The 13414-nt window shown below is 46.0% G+C and overlaps 1 long non-coding RNA gene across 1 annotated transcript in view; it reads right to left on the bottom strand.

Moving 5' to 3' along the window:
• The window catches only part of LOC112545276 (uncharacterized), a 96842-nt gene that overhangs the window by 62911 nt on the left and 20517 nt on the right, over positions 1 to 13414 (bottom strand). The window lies entirely within an intron of this gene.

The following is a 13414-nucleotide window of genomic DNA, read 5'->3' as shown; positions in this document are numbered from 1 at the left end:
TGCTGAGCAATTTATGTCATTAACCCGAATATGCACTTTGGACCTTCATACTGTAACTTTCTAGCTCTCTAGCTCGCCTTTGTTGCATACCAGGAGCCACAGTAACACGCTGAAGGAAAGAAAGGCTGCTCATTATTGAGTGAGCACTCTGGGCCCACCTCTTCAAGCCGGACAGTGAGGGTGGTAGGTCTCTGGCACTCCACTTTTTACATTCCCTTGAGGGGAAAACACTCCCCACACCCCCCACCACCAGGTCCAACAATGCGGGGGTGGGGGACAAACGGGGATTCAAAGGTGCCCAGGACTCCCGTCCGCCACCCCCTCCACTTCAGCAGTGGCAGTGACCAAAGCCCCAGGCCCTTTAAATAGTGTGGTGTTTTAGATGCAGCTTGTAATTATTAGAACTGGGAGCACTGTCTGTTGGGAATCTGGAAGCACAGGAAACAGGAAGGAGAGGGGAGGAGATGGGCCAGGCCTGAGTGAGAGCTAGAGGGGAGCAGCAGCAGCTGTGTAAAGAGGTTTCACCTTTGGTAAATCAAGGCCTGTTGAAGTTTGTTACTACCTTGCTTGCATGATACAACAAATAGCCACTGGAGCACCACACCACAAGCTGTGTGTGGCTCTCAGGGCTGGGACCCGTCTGCCTGAGACCCTGCCTCTTCTGACAATACAGTATCAGGCTCCTTCCACCTTGCCCAGGGGCCTGCAGAGGCTAGTGGCTCCCCGCCCACCACAATGGCCTCAGACACTGGATTCGCAGGATTCCACAGCACAGAAGCGGGGGGCACATTTGGGGGCCTCTTTGTAGAGCTTCCGACACCCTCCAACAAAGTTGAGGGACAGGAGTCAGGCAGCAAAGACTCTGGTGCGTTGTGCCATCCGCCAGGTCCCACAATTCCAGCAATGGGTTCAGAGCGTCCCCACGGAAACAGCAGCTGAGACCTGGGTCCCCTGCCATTCTGTGGCACGAGGGACTGATTCCTGCCTCTCACTGACTCAGTGAGCTCCTTGCACTAAACCCAGCCGCTCCAGGCTTGGCATGAAGTGGAACAGAATTTAGCCCTAGCCACCTACACAACAAATCGGGATGACAAACCCAGTCCAACTGGCATTTGATGATTTTTCACTACTTGGCTCCGAGAACTGTTCAGCTCAGAACTCATGAGCCTTGGGATAGAACGGGGAATTTAAATAAAAATCTCTCCACCTGGACAAGAAAGCATAAAAATGTGTGTCAGTGAAACGAAATCCGACAACGGGAGAGCAATAGGTACCAGCTCCCTTGCCACCCAGGCGGAGTCCTGGCAGCCATGGAAAGTAATTTCCATTCCCCACTAAACCCAGCAAGGTAAAAGAGGGCCGAGGAATCTGTCTTGAGTTCTGTGTTTCACTGCTATATTTCCACAGCTGCGAGCAGTCAAGGAGGAGGATTAGAGGTCAACATAAACCAGCAGGAGTCCTAGGGACAGCTGCAGAAATAAATAGTTACTCTTCAAATTAAATAAGCATCACTATAGTAGCTAGCTGCTTATTTACAAACGAAGACCCGAATCTTGCAACCAGATCTGCTAGCACAGACCCCTGCATCTGTACCAAGTTTGGGGCTACAAAATGTGTAGGACACGGGGCTTCTCTCAGGCTGGGAGCGAGAAGACAGATGGTGGGATCAAAGACAGAACTGCTTCCAGTATGTAACTACCAGGCCACTCCAAGATGTTGGTGACTATCTCTAAGCCTTAACTAGCCCAAAGCCCATTTATCGGAGAAGCAGTTCACTCTATGCACATCATGGCTAAGAAGCTGGGGCTTTCTGACCTGCAAACGCTCACCCTTGGGCCTAGAGTTTATTACCTCTGTGACTAGTCCCTACTCCCTCTAAAAGGAGCGTTTGTGGGTACCACAGGCTCTATGCCTAGTCGTTGGGGCACTGAGCCCTCGGTTTGAGCACCGCATAATTAGCAGCAAAGGTTCCTAAATTGAAGTATCCTTTTTCCATTGCCAGTTTGTCTGGGGCTGGGTCTGCAGAGCTCCAGGGCAAGAAGTCAGGTGTTTATCTGATCGGCACCTGATCAGCGTTTCTTCTTTTGCTCTTGGCTTGATTAATAACTTTAACCTTTTCAAGTGACTTTCATGCAATCCTGGAAGCTACTCAAATGCACAGACAATTTTCTGCCTCTTTCTCCAGATATTATTGGCCCCGATTTTTCAAACACAGGTGACTTATCTTAGGCTCCCAAACCTGTACTTAGGCACATTGCTAAATGGCCTGATTTTCCAAAGCGCTGGCCATTCACAGCAGTTTGCCCTAAAGTCAGCAGCACTACAATGTTTTACAGCAGCTGAGGATGTGTTTCAATGGATGTGTCTACACAGCAAAGTTATTTCAGAATAATGGCAGTGTAGATGTAGCCAATGGGGGCACCGAGCAACACTGCGCAAAGTTACTCCAAGCATGGAATAAGAGAGTCCACAATGGGGATTATTCCAGAAGAGCTACTGTGCTTTAAATTCTCACCCCCTAGTAAGTTTATTCTGCACTAATATCCCTTGTAGACAATCCCTAAAGTGTAACACCTGCACTGATTCCTTATTTTTCTTTTAAAGGCTGCTAATCCTCATTGGCACATATTTGTCCACCTGTTACTGGAAAGGATGTTTTCACGCATCAGCCTGCTTCAAGACACAAATGCAGTACCCAAATACTGACTCATATTCCCGTTATGGAAAAATCCCAGATATTGGAATTCCCCATGTCTTCCTCCTTTGGAAACTGTGGATTTATGAGGAGAGATTAATAAAACTGGAACTTTTCAGCCTGGAAAAGACAACTAATGAGGGATATGGCTAAGATATATTAAGTTATTACTGGGATGGATAAAGTAAATAAGGAAAAGTTATTTACTTGTTCCCATAACACAAGAAGTAGGTGTCACCAAAAGAAATTAATAGGTAGCAGGATTAAAACAAACTAAAGGAAGTTTTTCTTCACATAGTGCACAGTCAACCTGTGGAACTTCTTGCCAGAAGTTGTTGTGAAAGCAAAGACTATAACAGGGTTCAAAAAAGAACTAGATACATTCATGGAGGATAGGTCCACTGATGGCTATTGAGCCAAGATGGCAGGAATGGTGTCCCTAACCTATGTTTGTCCAAAGCTGGGAATGGGTGACAGGGAAGGCATCACTTGATGATTCCCTGTTCTGTTCACTCCCTCTGAGGCACCTGGCACTGGCCACTGTTAGCAGACAGGACACTGGGCTAGATGGACCTTTGGTCTGAGCCAGTCTGGCCGTTCTTATGTTCTTATGGATTTGGATAACTAGAAAAGTGTGTCTAAATGCCTACACCCGTGCTACACTAATAGGGAAGGTTGGATCCAGTTCAAAGTGCAGCCTATGTAATTATTTGTATGTATCTATAGTCAATGCTCCTCTCTCAGCAAGGAACCCGGCACCAGGACACCATACCTCCCCAGTGCTGAGTGGGGAAGGGAGATCACCAGCACCAGGATCATCACTGAGGGCTGGCCTCCAGCACCAGGCTGCTAAGGCAGTTTGGGAAAGAGGACAGTCGTAGGGCAGGCAGGATGTGTGGGAGACTCCCTCTGGTCCCAGCCCTTCACTGCCCACTAGCCCTCAGCTCAGAATAGCACTTCCTTTTTGGATACAGCCGGGGGTATCCCCAAGGCTGTTCAGCTCGCTGGCAGTGTGCTGTTCTGTCTTCTACATGGAGAGTACCTTGCAAGCCCTACTGGCCCGGTTTACACCAGTAGCTCTGCAGAAACCTATTAAATGATTTTTGTGATGACAGCAGTTGGACGGTTAAGCTCACAAATGCCCATACCTTAAACACATCTGGCAGCTGCTGGAGCCTAGAAAACACTGACTACAAACAACTTTTGGTACCCTGGTTATTTACTAAGAATCCAGTGCCAAGAACATCGCTGGAGCTGCACAAACAGCCTCACGCTTCCAAGGCTTTTAAAAACTATTTGGCTGGTTCTGACAGGTGCGGAGCACTCACCACGCCCCCAGCTTCAGCTGGGCAGGATCCGTCTCTAAATCAAATACTCACAGGCAAGGAGGGGCCTGCTCTGCATCCCCGGAAGGGGCGGGGTCTCATGGAGAAGGGGCGGGATCTGGGGAGTAAGGGGCGGGGCTGGTCAGCCAGCTCTCAGCACTGCCCACAGCGCAGTGCAGTTCCCCCGGCAGCTCTCACAGCTGCTCAGAGCATGCAACATGTTTCTCTAACAATTATTTAAGATCTGGGGATTTAACCACCATGCCAGCCTGTATTTTAACCAAATCACTTCCTTCTCAGCTAGAGGATTTAACACGTTGCCTGTCTTTTGTGACCATGTTAGCATTTTCCATTAGCCTTATACAAGGATTTGGACAGACTAGTGTTTTTTTCCCTAACAAGATCAAACAATAGGCCTACGACGAAAGTTTCCACACAGGTGCATTAATACTATAACTCTTATCTCAAACCAATGTTTGTTCATAATCTTAATACACCCAGTCAACAGGTACGTGCCCTGGTGTCCTAATTCCAAGCAGAGGAGATAAGTAAAACAACGCACCAGTTAGCTGCAATTCTTCGCCTTAAGAAGTAAGGTCAGAGCTAGCGTAAGAAGGTGGAATGCTAAGCATTAACCAAGTTGGAATTCAATCCAAACAAAAGAAATCCTATCAAGAACCGTAGATATTTCCATAGTCAGCCAAAGCAACATGGGCCTTCCAGTGTGGGAGGAGTCTGTGTATCTTGGCTCAGGCTACCGGCACATGAGACTACTCTCGTTGTCTATCCGCTCACCTTCTCGTGAAAGCTTTAGAACTCAGTTGAAGTCAATGGAGACTTTGAAAAGGTGGCAAGCCAGGGACAAATAGAAGTTAAAGCAAGGAATTCATCAGCTGAACCTGAAGGTGGAAGAAATCCAGGAAAAGCAAGTCTGACAGCTGCCATCTTAGCCTATAGCAGGGATTGAACCAGGGACCTACAGAACTCTATGGCAGGGGTGGAGAAACTTTTCTGGATCAAGGGCCACTGACCCACAGAAAAATCAGTCGGGGGCCGCACACAAGTGAGGGGAAAAAAACAAACAAAAAAACCTCCATCACTAATGTAGCCCCATACTGAGGAGAAAGACACTCCCCACATTCCCCTCACACACTAGAGTCTAGGGGGGCCTAAGCTAGTAGATCTTGTGTGCTCCAGCCTTGCAGTTGGGCTGGGGGGGCCCTGAGCTTCAGGAGCTAGATGCAGTCAAGCCAGGGGCCACGTGTGGCCCCCAACCTCTCCTGTTACTATCAGAACAGCTCCCAATCTTGAATGTGTTTGTCCTCACAACACCCCGGGAGGTGGGGAAGTGCTATGATCTCTATTTCCAGATGGGAACTGGGTCTCACGGAAAGAGCGCATGACCAAAAAAAGGGACCTGAAAGGAGTCTCAATCCTCTTCCCCCACAAGGCCCAGGATAGCAACCTAGCTGCTGAGGCTACTCTTTCTCCCAACTGCCACAGACCGGCGCGTTACAGCAGCTCTGATTGTGTATGTGCTGTGTGATTCTAAAGGTGAAGGAACTCAGGACGGGATCACACAGCAAAGAGGAAACCAAGGAGGGGTGATGGAATCCGGGAGTGGAAGGATTAACATTCTCTGAACCAATTTCAGTGTAAGGAATGTATATAGGTGGAGACAGAGGTGTGTGTGTTCCCAAGTAGGGAGCCTCTCTCCCTCACGTACACTAAGGCTGTGTCTACACTGGGCCACTTATTCCGGAAAAGCAGCCGCTTTTCCGGAATAAGCTGCGATCTGTCTACACTGGCCGCTTGCTTTTCCGGAAAAGCAATGACGATCTACTGTAAAATTGTCAGTGTTTTTCCGGAAAAACTATGCTGCTCCCGTTGGGCAAAAGTCCTTTTCCAGAAAAACTGTTCCAGAAAAGGGCCAGTGTAGACAGCACAGTAGTCTTTTCCACAAAAAAGCCCCGATCACGAAAATGACGCATCCTGCCAATGTAGACGCGCTTTTTCCGGAAATACTTATAACGGAAAACTGTTCCGTTTTAAGCATTTCCGGAAAAGGGTGCCAGTGTAGACGTAGCCAATGTGTCAAGGGGAGAGCAGAAAATTTGTCACAACGAGCACATGTCTGCCAAAGCCGTTACACCATCTGTGAGCTTGGTCATGGTTCTAAGAGTACTTCATTACTGAAACGCTTGGAATCCAGTCTCCTCAGATCTGCTTCATGCTAATCAATGTTTTGACTGAAAAGATGACACTCATGGAGAAAAAGCAACATCACATGGGAACAACAGATAGGTTTGCCAGATGGTTTAACCAAAAATACCGAACACCGCCCCCCCCCCCCCCAAAAAATCAGCATGGCCCCTTTAAGAAGAGGCTTTTTTGCCGGTAACCATCTTGTTTTTCAGCTCCGGCCACAAGACAAGCCCCTGCGGAACCAGGTAAGTGGAGGATGGGGAGTAGGAGGGCATCCTGAGGGGCCTGGTGGGAGATCTGGGGAGAGGGCAGGGGCTGGGCCCAGTTGCTGAGTATGTCATAGGGTTGCAACATGTCTGGTATTTTCACCTCCTGGCAGGGGGAAAAAAAAAAAAAATCAGAAATTCCAGACATTTTAGATACCCGACTGTCTAGGTCAATACCGGACACCTGGCAACCCTAACAGCGGAGGAAGTCCCGTCCCTCTGAAGGTGAGCAAGATAATTAAATGCAAAGCGTGTTTTATTGTTTGCCACTTGCAGGCTTGCTGATGGGGGAGGGGATAGAAAGACTGAAGTTGCCCAGGGGTCTGGCAAGTGTTTTATCGTTTGCCACCCACAGGCATGCTGCGTACTACTCTCGCACACAACTGCCCGTATATGGGAATGTGTTCAATCTTTCACTTCCTCATTCATCTTCTCCAATTCCAGAAGTAGAAGGGATGCAAGTAGGCTTGCAGCAGGTATAGAAGAAAGGAATGCTAGCTCCTTGGATTTCCCCAACTTCCCAGAACCCCTCTGCACAAAAGCTATTGGGCTACATGGTTCAGAAGAGGAAGAACCACTACCATAACATTCTCCCAAGAACTGGTACACATACCTACTCAGATATCGTTGCCTTTTTAACTTTGTGAAAAAACATTAGCTCAGATTGTCTGGCTACGCTTCCTTTAGAGGAGATATTTATTTTCCTTTAAGTCATAATTTATGAAAACATAGCAGAAAAGGAGTTTATTAAACTGTAGTGACTCAGCTCAACTTCCAGCTTTGTCTCTCTTGTGTGCCAAAGCTTTCACCATGTGGAGCTCTATACAATATAGAGAGCCATCTAGTGGCTGAATGATATACCGCATGTAAACATGGATGTGGTGGTGTTCTAGCCATGCTGCTCCCGGGAAAGATATGAGAGAGACACGTGGGTGGGGGGAGGCAAAGTAATAGCTTTTATTGGACCAACTTCTGTTGGTGAAAGAAGCAAGATTCTCTCTCTAAACTTACGATAGTTTACAAACACGTTGATCTGTTCAAAATTATTTAGACACACAATTATTAGAATCAGGAAGTATGATGAATTTATGCATGTGATCATCTGCCAAAAAGACCACAGAAGGAGAGAGCTAAGGAGGGATAGTATTAAGGTTGGAAAGTAGCAGCAAGAGAGGTTTAATTCCAGTAAACTATACTACAGTAAATGTACCCAGGTTTCTACTCTCTCTCAGAATGTTTTAACCTTTGGAAGGATCTACCTGCAGCGGCTCCTGTCTAGAAAAAGATGTAGGGTGCTTTGCAGGTCAGCCACTATGTGTGCAAGAACGATGTGGCCATCTACATACCTAAGATCAGTGATGGCAATTTTCATGATCTTAGATTTTGCTTGGAGACCTTCGAGATTGAGGAGTTGGCCAACCATATGATACTCAACCCCCATTCCAACAGGAAGGCAGTCACAGATGAAAATCAGGATCATGGCAAATTAAATGGAGAAGAATGTGGGAGCAATCATAGAACCATAGAACACTAGAACTGGAAGGGACCCCGAGAGATCATCAAGTCCAGTCCCCTGCCCTCACAGCAGGACAATGATACAGCCCTGATTGACATAGGTGTGATTGATGCATGGCTTGGTCTCTGAACCGTTACACAGAAGTCATCCCATCATGGAGTCACCTGGGGATGGAAATGAATTTCTGTGCACAGCCAAATCTACACAGCACCTTCCACAAGGCATAGTGACTGATAGAGTTAAAAGGCCATAGCTAGGTTGATGAATACCACAAATAGCTCCTGGTGTGGCTCACTGCACTATCCTCCATGAATTTATCTAGTCCTTGTCTGAACCCTGTTAGAATCCTGGTCTTCACAACATCCTCTGGCAAGGAGTTCCACAGGTTTTCTGTGTACTGCGTGAAGAAATTCTTCCTTTTGTTTGATTTAAGCCTGCTACCTATTAATTTCATTTGGTGACTCCTAGACCATATGTTATGGGAAAAGTAAGAAGCCACAGAGTATGTAGATTACTATTAGGATGTGTAATATAGACATATTAAAGTGACATGGAAAAAGAAAGGATGCTCATGATTATGGAGACAGAAGACTAGATGAAGATTTGGTATTTCTACCATGAATAGAGAATTAACGTGTCCTCTAACCCAGCAGGAAGTACCGTCAGAGGAAAAATAGGGCAAAGCCTAGCCAATTCAGGTACAGCATGTGGTGCATATACTTTCCACTTATTTCCATTAGAGTAGTATTGGTCCTCTCTGCTAGCCGTTGTGCATGCGAGAGCTTGGAGTGTTCCACTTCTCCAGTACGGCTCTTAGCAACTGTCAGGGCACTAATCAAGTTTAGTGAGCAGAGGACAGAGCATAAGTCATCCAGATGCTCAGGAATGCGTATCTGAGCAGCAGGGTGGATCCGAGCTCCTAATATTTCTGATAGTTCATGACAAGTGTCAGAGACCCATTCTACCGCCACTTGTCTCATGCTCATCTACTATGGGAAAGATTTAGCATTAACGTGTCCAGCAATAATGGTCAAGCAAGAGTCCTCCAGTCAAACAATTCGATATTTTTGTTTGGAAGAGTCCTAAACTGGAGGAGGTCAAGTCACAAATTATACAATTAGGGTCTGAGCCTGTTCTTACGAAAGAGAATGGCAATACTCCTGTTGATCTTGTTGGCAGCCGGATTGGATACCTCAGGCAAGATGTACTGTGGGCAGAGAATTCCCATCAACAGCACATTCTGAGCCTGATTATGTTCGGTTTGTAACACTCTGGTTGCAATATGGGAATTATCTATATCTGAGGGTATGTCTACACAGCAGAGTTTTTTCGGAAAAATGTCCATTACGTCCACACGGCAATCACGTTTTCAAAAAAAAAAAAATCGAAAGAACACAGAGGTTTTTCCTGATATTGGTTAACTTCTTTCTACGAGGAAGAAGCCTTTTTCCGAAAGGACTCTTTCAGAAAAAGGCGTGTGTGGATGGGAAAGAGGGAGTTATTTTGAAAGAGGAGGAAAAAGCACAAGTGCCCTGGTAGTCACTCTGTCCATAGTAATCACAGCTTAAATGTGAGCTAGCGACCATTCAGTGCGGATGCTATCTTTAGAAAAAGCAGATCACTTTTTCAATGTGCTTTTGTTGTGTAGATACTCTCTTTCAAAAGAAGATTTTTCGGAAGATCTCTTCCGGAAAAGCTTCTTCCGAAAGAAGCGTGTAGTCTAGACACAGCCTGACTCTTCCACTCCAGAGCACCATGCAATGCACAGACCTTGCACTATTCAGGCATGATCCTCTAAGTGCCTAGGAGAACAGATCTTACAAGCTTGACTTGCAAAGACAGGGAAATCTAAAGGAATAATGCCATCATTTTATCCAGTAAAAGGAAATGGAAGCATTTGCATAGAAACTCACAAAAGCGTCCGTTAGCTCCCCGGTATTGGTGCTGCAGAACTGTGCACTGTTTATCTGCCCACTGGACTCTCGCCAACTCTCTCGTCTCCATGTAATGGTATTTAGAAGGAAATAGAAGGCCCCCGGATAAATGTTTTCCTTCCACATTTTCCAGGTTTTCTGCTAAACTGAAATTGTCCTCATTTCTAATAGAACATAAGAATGGCTGTACTGGGTCAGACCAAAGGTCCATCTAACCCTGTAGCCTGTCTGACAACAGTGGCCAGCACCAGGTGCCCAAGAGGGGGTGGACCGAAGACAATGATCAAGCGATTTGTCTCGTGCCATCCATCTCCAGCCTCTGAGACAAACAGAGGCCAGGGACACCATTTCTATCCCCTGGCTAATAGCCTTTTATGGACCTTACCTCCATGAAATTATCTAGCTTTTCTTTAAACTCTGTTATAGTTCTAGCCTTCACAGCCTCCTTTGGCAAGGAGTTCCACAGGTTGACTACGCGCTGTGTGAAGAAGAACCTTCTTTTATTAGTTTTAAACCTTCTACCCATTAATTTCATTTGGTGTCCTCTAGTTCTTTTATTATGGGAGTTAATATGTAACTTTTCTTTATTCGCCCTCTCTACACCACTTATGATTTTATATAACTCTTATCATATCCCCCCTCAGTCTCTTCTTTTCTAAACTGAAAAGTCCCAGTCACTTTAGCCTCTCTTCATATGGGACCCGTTCCAAACCCCTAATCATTTTAGTTGCCCTTTTCTGAACCCTTTCCAAGGCCAAAATATCTTTTTTGAGGTGAGGAGACCACATCTGTACACAGTATTCAAGATGTGGGCGTACCATAGTTTTATACAGGGGCAGTAAGATATTCTGGGCATTATTTTCTATCCCTTTCTTAATCATTCCTAACATCCTATTTGCCTTTTTGACTGCCGCTGCACACTGCGTGGAAGTTTTCAGAGAACTATCCACGGTAACTCCAAGATCTCTTTCCTGATTTGTCGTAGCCAAATTAGCCCCCATCATACTGTACGTATAGTTGGGGTTATTTTTTCCAATGTGCATTACTTTACACATTGCAGGAATTCTCTCTGAGGCCTTCCATCCCCACACTCAGAAGGGGCTCGTGAGGTGAATGAAAAAGGGAAGGGAGGAGGAGAAATGAACAGGACAAAAAACAAACCTCAGTTCCGAAAGCCACAAGATGTTCCATTCCACTAAGCAAAGAAACAATTCCATTATAAAGTTTTGAATGAAAGAAACTTTTGTTTCCTTGCAAATTATTTTCCTTGCAAGGTCCCTTAACCTGTTTTGCTCTGTTAGAGCTACACCATGTCCAAAGGAAGGGGCTCCTGCTTCCACACATGCGGCTGTTTCCACACGAGTTTCCACTCTAACTGGATTACCAATGCATCCGATTCTCTCGGCACCTTGCAAGCTTTGGCGAATGCTTCCAATTGCTCAGGAGCCTAGTTCTGGGTTGAGCCTCGGAGAAGGAGCAGCTAGGAAGAAGAGGGAGGCAAGCAAAAATGACTCATGGCAAGAGGGAGAGAATCTGGCCTAAGAGAAGCAGAGCCTTCAGCAAAGTGGAAGTGGTGATGGGAGGCGGGGGGGAGGTCACACTAAACTGAGTTACCACGTAGGGAGGTTGCAATAGGAAAAGTATCCAGGATGGGGCTTAGTGAAGTGGGAGAAGCACAGTGGGGCAAAGATTATATCAAGAAAATGAGCATGAAGATGAGGCAGGGTAAAGAGAACTGGCTGCTGTCCTTAGACAAGATACAAGAGGCCACTGAATTACAATGAAGAACAAGAGCAGGGTGTAGGCAAGGCACAGGTGCACTGAGCCTGGAAGGGAAAGACAAGAATCTTCAACGAGTGAGCCAGCAGAGGTGTTCAAATAAGGGAATGCTCAGCAGGCAGAAAGAGGCGGGTGCTGGCAGATAGTCTGGATGGAGCAGAAGGGAGCAAGCTGAGAAACCAATAAGCTACAGCGGAGGTGGCTTTAATCATGGTGAGAGATAACCTGTGCCTGGATAGGATTTAGCTGAATAGTTAGCAAGAAAGAGATGGATCTTTACATGGTGCAGAACAGAAAACTAAGTAAAGTCCATCACTTAGTATGTGGGCACCTTTCCCATAGAATAGCCCCCGCCATCCCTGCTTCATAGTGGAGACTGTCTCCGTAGAGAGCTTATCGCGTACTGTTGGCAGCTAACCCTGGAACCTCTCTACTAGCTAAGGCCATGTCTACATTATGTGGGAGGTCAAAACTGCTGTGATTGATCTTCCGGGATTTGATTTAGCAGTTCTAGTGAAGACCCACTAAATTGAACTCCGAGGGTGCCCCTGTCAGCACCAGTACTCATGAGGAGTAAGGGAAGCCAATGGGAGCGTTTGCTCCCGTTGACCTCCCATTACATGCATGGCGATTTAAGATACGCTATGTTAATATGTAGCTGGAGTTGATGGATCTCAAGTTGACCTTCCACTCTAGTGTAGACCAGGCCTAACAGTCTTGTGGAGTTATTGAGGAGACAAGAGTACTGCTGAGAAATGCTGAGTTCCGGGATAGGTTGTTATCTTTCCTCTATGCTATTTAGTGCCATCTGCTCGGGTTTGGAGGCTGAGTTTTAAGATCAGGTTTAACATCTCTCCCTGGCGATACCTTTCCCGGTTCTGGAAGCACCTCGTGAGACTCCCTGGATGTGATTCACTCAACTTTTCAACCGTCTTTTTTTTTTTTTCCCTCCTCCACATCCATTAAGCAACACTGAAGGGAACTGGAGTCTGAAGATCCATTTTCCTTACTTTGCCCCCGTCTACTCATTGATGAATGGCTAAAGCAGACCCTAGTTGTCTTTGAAGGCTCTGGCAGATGAACATAATGAATCAATGATGGATTGGAGCAAATGAATCACAATGCGGGAGAATGCACAAGGCAATGATTTCTAAATGGCCCTCACATCTTTGCGCTTCAGAACTAGCTTTAAAAGCCTGATTTCTTCTTTTTATCTGGTTCCAGTTTCTGCAGTGACTTTGTATATGTTGGATGGAGAGAGGGGCAGAATGAGAATCTTTACATGTAAACAGAGGGTTCTACTTTCTCAGACAGACAATAATGAAGCATTGTCATTTGGGGAGTTCAAATAGCTGGGAAACCACTTCAAGGCCATGCAAAACAACTGGGCAGCTTCAGAAAGAACAACAGTTGGCAAACTGAGACACAGAGTTTAAAACTTCAATTTAATGGACTAGCAAAACACAGCTGGTTCTGTCTACTAGTGGCACTGGATGCGAGGGAAGAGCTATTTGTAATAGCTTATTATTCTAAATGTTGTTTAACTAATTTGAACTTCCAAATATTACCCGATTTGAATCCTGGTCTAATCAATCTAATCTGAAACACTGTGCACTTAATACACAAACGTGAGTTGCTACAGCCCCTATCTGCAAAAGCTCTCAGATATCCATTCTTTCCTTATTCTAATTAGT

The sequence above is a fragment of the Pelodiscus sinensis genome, chromosome 11, assembly GCF_049634645.1.
Source record: "Pelodiscus sinensis isolate JC-2024 chromosome 11, ASM4963464v1, whole genome shotgun sequence".
In the NCBI taxonomy this organism is placed as follows: Eukaryota; Metazoa; Chordata; order Testudines; family Trionychidae; genus Pelodiscus; species Pelodiscus sinensis.
This window is presented reverse-complemented; position numbering and strand designations above follow the sequence as displayed.